This window comes from Tiliqua scincoides, chromosome 5 (genome assembly GCF_035046505.1).
Source record: "Tiliqua scincoides isolate rTilSci1 chromosome 5, rTilSci1.hap2, whole genome shotgun sequence".
Taxonomy (NCBI): domain Eukaryota; kingdom Metazoa; phylum Chordata; class Lepidosauria; order Squamata; family Scincidae; genus Tiliqua; species Tiliqua scincoides.
The window spans coordinates 7,870,739-7,876,907 of record NC_089825.1 but is presented as its reverse complement, the minus strand read 5'-3'; the positions used below and the strand labels follow the sequence as shown (position 1 = coordinate 7,876,907).

The 6,169-nt window shown below is 42.4% G+C and overlaps 1 pseudogene; it reads right to left on the bottom strand.

Annotated features, from left to right (window-relative positions):
* Positions 1-5,789: 5,789 nt before the first annotated feature.
* Positions 5,790-5,909, bottom strand: LOC136655077 (5S ribosomal RNA; annotated as a pseudogene).
* Between the last annotated feature and the right edge of the window lie 260 nt (positions 5,910-6,169).

Genomic DNA, 6,169 nt, shown 5'->3' with positions numbered 1-6,169 from the left:
GTGGTAGATTGTTAACTTCAAATGGCATTTTATACAAGAGCAACAAAACCATGCAAACCGGCCCTTAACTAAGGAAAACTCTTTTTGATCTTTACATTCATTATGTAAAATTATGTAGCTTCACGACACTGACTCCCTGCACAGGAACTTTTCTATTTACCTGAGCACTGTGTAACTTTTAGGTATGTACATGTTTTTATTTTCCCCAGAGCATTTGGATAAATGAAGCTCCAGCCTACCAGTTCAGAAACTACAATTTAGGTTTAAAATCCCATTGAAAGGCTGGTTTTTCTTTTCACAAGCTTTGAATTTTCTGAGACCTAAATTACATTTTAATGTGGCCATTTTCCATTTGCTTCTTAAGGACTCCTTTGTTTATTTCGCTTGCAAATTGTGCTGGTAGTTAATTTCTCTTTGCTGTTAGATGGATCAGATAACACACTGCAGATTCACAAAACTTACTTTCACAAGTTGTAAAGTAAGGCAATTTTATCGGGTAAGTTGGTGATTCAGCAATAGATAGAACCAACAATGGAGCCCAAAAATACCTTGAGAATTGCCGGTATGGTTATCAATAGTACATGCTCAAGGTTGGCATTGTTCAGCTGAATTTGATCAGTGTTCAGCTGAAACCTGCTTGTCTTGAAGCCCCCCACAGAAGGACAAGGAGAAACCAGCATGAACCCCCGAAAGAGAGTGCTGGAACACGGTGGGCAAAGAGTCCAGAACTTCAAGAAATCAAGCTGAAGTCAGTCAAGAATGACCACATTGTGTTAACAAATACTAAGGCATTCCAAAGCTTGATTGTTTGGCTGATAATATTTATATCCTGCCTTTCAGCCAGGACAGGTTCTACAGTTTACAATTAAGTAATAATAAAAAGATGCACATTGTGAGGCCTGTACTTATAACATATTGGAATTAAATGTAGGTTCATTGTCAAGAAAGAGTTGATCTTCCAGCAATGCTTTTTTTAAAAGAAGTGACACCTAAAAGGATAATGGAAATCAGAAATCAAGCCTAGATCTGTCTGCTTCATAATAATCCAACCATTTGCGGGGGTCACTACACATAGTTGTAATATAAGAGCATTTTAAACACATAATCAATTAAAAATATGATGTACCAAACAGAAACAATATATTAGGGTCCGGCTTTCTGAACATGCACCTTTCCAAATGATGCTAAAATGCATGGCATTTTACTTGTACCATGTTTTAGGATAATGCTGTACTTAAAGAGGAGTCAAAGGCCCCAATGCGGAAAAGAGAGGAGCAAAGTGATTGTATGATTCCACCTTAATACTTGGCTATCTTAAAGGAAGCTTGCATGCTGGTTTTAATAGCTAGATGGTAAGGTGATCATCTGCAGATTCTGGAAGAAAAGTAAGGATGAAAACAGAAGACACATGGATGTAATATATTAATGCCCAAAGTATTTTAAAATCATAAAACACTTTTTCAGGAGCAACTGAATCAATCTCTTTAAAGTATACATTAAACAGTCTTGGTTATCTGTAGCTTAACACAGCCACGAAGGCACTCAAACACCACACACCCTTGCAATCACTCAGGCCCTGGTGGAAAAAAAAAAGCGACTTTATTGGTGTGGTTGGTATTTGTAGGCATTTTAACAGTTGCTAAGTTGTGGTAACATGGTGGGGATAGAGAACACTGTGCAAACACTAGCAAAGAAACCATAGCTCTATGGAACATTAAATACACAGCATTGCTCTCACTGAAGGATACACATTGATTATCATTTTTCCACAGATGATGGGTGGTGTTTTTTCATTCAATGCATATTATGTAACCCTTGCTTCCACTGATGAGGTTTTGATAGGTGAAAAAAATGTTATTTAGTGGGGTTCTTTTTAATAAGACTAAATTATATGATGCATGGAGAGAATAATGTGCTTAGCATTTACAGGAACCATGATTTGTGTTTAAAGTCTTAAGAGTTTTGAATTAAAACGATTTGCAAGGCTAAATTGAGCTTGTGCATCTGTATCCCCTTGTTGATTGTGAAATTTAATTAGGCTACTCTGGGTCCTGATTGTGAAATAGGGGCTAGAATTTTGCTAATTCACTAGCTGCCAAGGTTTATTTTTTCTCCTTTCTTGTGAGAACATGGGTGACCATTCTCTTTACAACACATCCTTGAAACTGTTCCCCCGATAAGAAATGGCCACATAAGTGGCTTTGAATAAATGCCCTTCAGTGAGATCCTTTTACAAGTGCAATTATGAATGTGTTAATCTCTCTCTCTCTCTCTCTCTCTCTCTTTTTCTGGGAAACAAAAATTCAAATTTTCTCCCATTCTGTGAAATGAATGTTACCAGTTGATTGGTATATAACTATTCTATTTGCTTTTTCTCATTCAGCATTGACCAGAGGGCTTTTTAGATAACTGCTTCCCCAACTATTGTATTGGCAACCTTCAGTCTCGAAAGACTATGGTATCGCGCTCTGAATGGTGGTTCTGGCACAGCGTCTAGTGTGGCTGAAAAGGCCAATCCGGGAGTGACAATCCCTTCCACACCGGGAGCAAGTGCAGTCTGTCCCTGGTCTGTCTCCCTGACTATGGGCCTTCCTTCTTTGCCTCTTTGCCTCAGACTGTTGGCCAAGTGTCTCTTCAAACTGGGAAAGGCCATGCTGCACAGCCTGCCTCCAAGCGGGCCGCTCAGAGGCCAGGGTTTCCCACTTGTTGAGGTCCATCCCTAAGGCCTTCAGATCCCTCTTGCAGATGTCCTTGTATCGCAGCTGTGGTCTGCCTGTAGGGCGCTTTCCTTGCACGAGTTCTCCATAGAGGAGATCCTTTGGGATCCGGCCATCATCCATTCTCACGACATGACCAAGCCAACGCAGGCGTCTCTGTTTCAGCAGTGAATACATGCTAGGGATTCCAGCACGTTCCAGGACTGTGTTGTTTGGAACTTTGTCCTGCCAGGTGATGCCGAGGATGCGTCGGAGGCAGCGCATGTGGAAAGCGCTCAGTTTCCTCTCCTGTTGTGAGTGAAGAGTCCATGACTCGCTGCAGTACAGAAGTGTACTCAGGACGCAAGCTCTGTAGACCTGGATCTTGGTATGTTCCGTCAGCTTCTTGTTGGACCAGACTCTCTTTGTGAGTCTGGAAAACGTGGTAGCTGCTTTACCGATGCGCTTGTTTAGCTCGGTATCGAGAGAATGAGTGTCGGAGATCGTTGAGCCAAGGTACACAAAGTCATGGACAACCTCCAGTTCATGCTCAGAGATTGTAATGCAGGGAGGTGAGTCCACATCCTGAACCATGACCTGTGTTTTCTTCAGGCTGATTGTCAGTCCAAAATCTTGGCAGGCCTTGCTAAAACGATCCATGAGCTGCTGGAGATCTTTGGCAGAGTGGGTAGTGACAGCTGCATCGTCGGCAAAGAGGAAGTCACGCAGACATTTCAGCTGGACTTTGGATTTTGCTCTCAGTCTGGAGAGGTTGAAGAGCTTTCCGTCTGATCTGGTCCGGAGATAGATGCCTTCTGTTGCAGTTCCAAAGGCCTGCTTCAGCAGGACAGCGAAGAAAATCCCAAACAAGGTTGGTGCAAGAACACAGCCCTGCTTCACTCCGCTTCGGATGTCAAAAGGGTCTGATGTGGAGCCATCGAAGACAACAGTGCCCTTCATGTCCTTGTGGAAAGATCTGATGATGCTGAGGAGCCTGGGTGGACATCCAATCTTGGGGAGAATCTTGAAGAGGCCGTCTCTGCTGACCAGGTCGAAAGCCTTTGTGAGATCTATGAAGGCTATAAAGAGTGGCTGTCGTTGTTCCTTGCATTTCTCCTGCAGTTGTCTAAGGGAGAATACCATATCAGTGGTGGACCTGTTGGCTCGGAATCCACACTGCGATTCTGGATAGACGCTCTCTGCAAGTACCTGGAGCCTCTTTAGTACAACTCGGGCAAACAGCTTTCCTACAACGCTAAGGAGAGAGATGCCGCGGTAGTTGTTGCAGTCACCCCTGTCACCTTTGTTCTTGTACAGCGTGATGATGTTTGCATCCCTCATGTCTTGAGGTACTCCACCTTCTCTCCAGCAGAGACAGAGGATTGAATTATTATTCAATTTATTATTATTCAATTATTATTCAATTATTATTATTCAATTATTTATTATTATTCAATTATTATTCAATTATTAAATTATTCCCCAACTAAGGAACACACAAATGTACATTATGTCTGTGTATCAAATTTAGATGACCCTTTCTTTCCCCCCAGTGCCTCAGAACCCACTGAGCCACTTTGAGCTCTTTTGGAACTGCTGGGTGTAATAGCACAAACAGATTTAGGGCCCCATCCTATTCAACTTTCCAGTGCTGGTGCAGCCACAATGCAGACCTGAGGAAAGTGAACAAACCTTGCCTTACCTGGAAGAGGTCTCCATGACTGCCGCCTACCACAGAATGCAGCGTATGCACCACGAGCACGGCTGCTCTGGTGCTAGAAACTTGGATAGAATTTGGCCCTTAGTCTACCAGAAGGTATCCACAGCTAATGGATGTACTGTATTTCTTCAGACAGAAGCAAAGGCCAAATAAATAGGTTTCACAACATCTGTAACATTTGAAAAACAGGATGTCACTTTATATATTTCTAGTTGATCATTTTGTATCTTCAGAATTATGTCTATGAATGGATGCTTTCAGCTGCTGACAACTGTGGGGACCTACAGAAAGCAGATCACACAGAAACACAACTATGGTCACAATTTTTGCCCCTTGCCTATCTGTACATTTTATTATCAGTGGGATTTTTAAAAAAAATTATTTCAGGGCTGACAAACATAAGGCCCGGGGGCTTGATGCAGCCCACAGAAGCTTTCTATCTGGCCTTCAGGCTGTCAGTGCTGAGGTGACACTGTTAAAAGGTGTCACCTGCATGATAATTGGGCTCTCCCATATCTTGAAATATAGTCAAGATTGATGTGTTTGTTTTTTCTTTTGTAGCTAATGAGTTCCTAAATGAGAAAAAGTGTTGTTGTTTTTTTTCTGGTTATGACCTGTTTAATGACATCACTTCCAGCCTAATGACATTACTTCCAGCCCTGAGCAGACATCATGAATGCTATTAGGCCCGCTATATGAAATGATACCCCTGGTATCCTCCTAAGCCTATCTGTATCCACCTACAACTATAAGATAAGCTGACCTTCTAGCTCTGTATTCTGCTGTTTCCTTTTGGCTGCCAACCATTCAAGGTCACCATACTGAGACTTTAGGCAAGCATCAATTTTTTAAAGATTAAAATCAGCTGTATAACTCAAAAAGGATTTTTCAAAGGATGAACAAGGAAGTAGCTTCCTCTCCATTTTCTTCCTGGCAATAACCATTCCAACATACTGCCTCTGAGGTGGGTAGGTTCATTTAGTGACCAAGGCTAACATCCATTCTTCAGGAATGTTTCAAATCCCATTTTTACCCATTTTTACCCAGCCCATAGGTGTACACATTTGGTCCCTGTTGCATATATGCATATATTAACCCCTGCTAACCAGGTAAGAGGCACTTTTTCAAGTGGGTGCTCTTCTTTTATTTAGCAGGGGGAGGGTAACTGGTCCACCTCACCCCAGCAATGTCTTTTCTAGTGGCTGTCTGCTGGAGTTCCTTTGCATCTTTTTAGGTTGTGAGCCCTTTGGGGACAGGGAGCCATTAGTTATTTGATTTTTCTCTGTAAACTGCTTTGTGAACTTTTTGTTGAAAATCGGTATATAAATACTGTTAATGGTTGGCAACCTTCAGTCTCAAAAGACTATGGTACAAGCCTACAGCACCCGCTATTCCCAAGTGGTCTCCCATCCAAGTACTAACCAGGCCTGACCCTGCTTAGCTTCCGAGATCAGACGAAATCAGGCATGTGCAGGGTAACAGTTGCTGTTAATAATATGCAACATTGGGCATAAATGGCTTAAAGCTACCTAAGGGCTCAATCCTATCCAATTTTCCAGTACTGGTGCAACTGCAATACAGCCCCAAGGTAAGGGAACAAATTCCCATACCTTGAGGAGGCCTCTGTGATGGCCTCCCCACCACAGGATGCAGTGCATGCCCCATTGGTATGGCTGCACTGGCCATTGAAATTTGGATAGGATTGGGCCATAACCCTCCAGGTCATGACTGCACTTTGGAATAGCAACTTTCA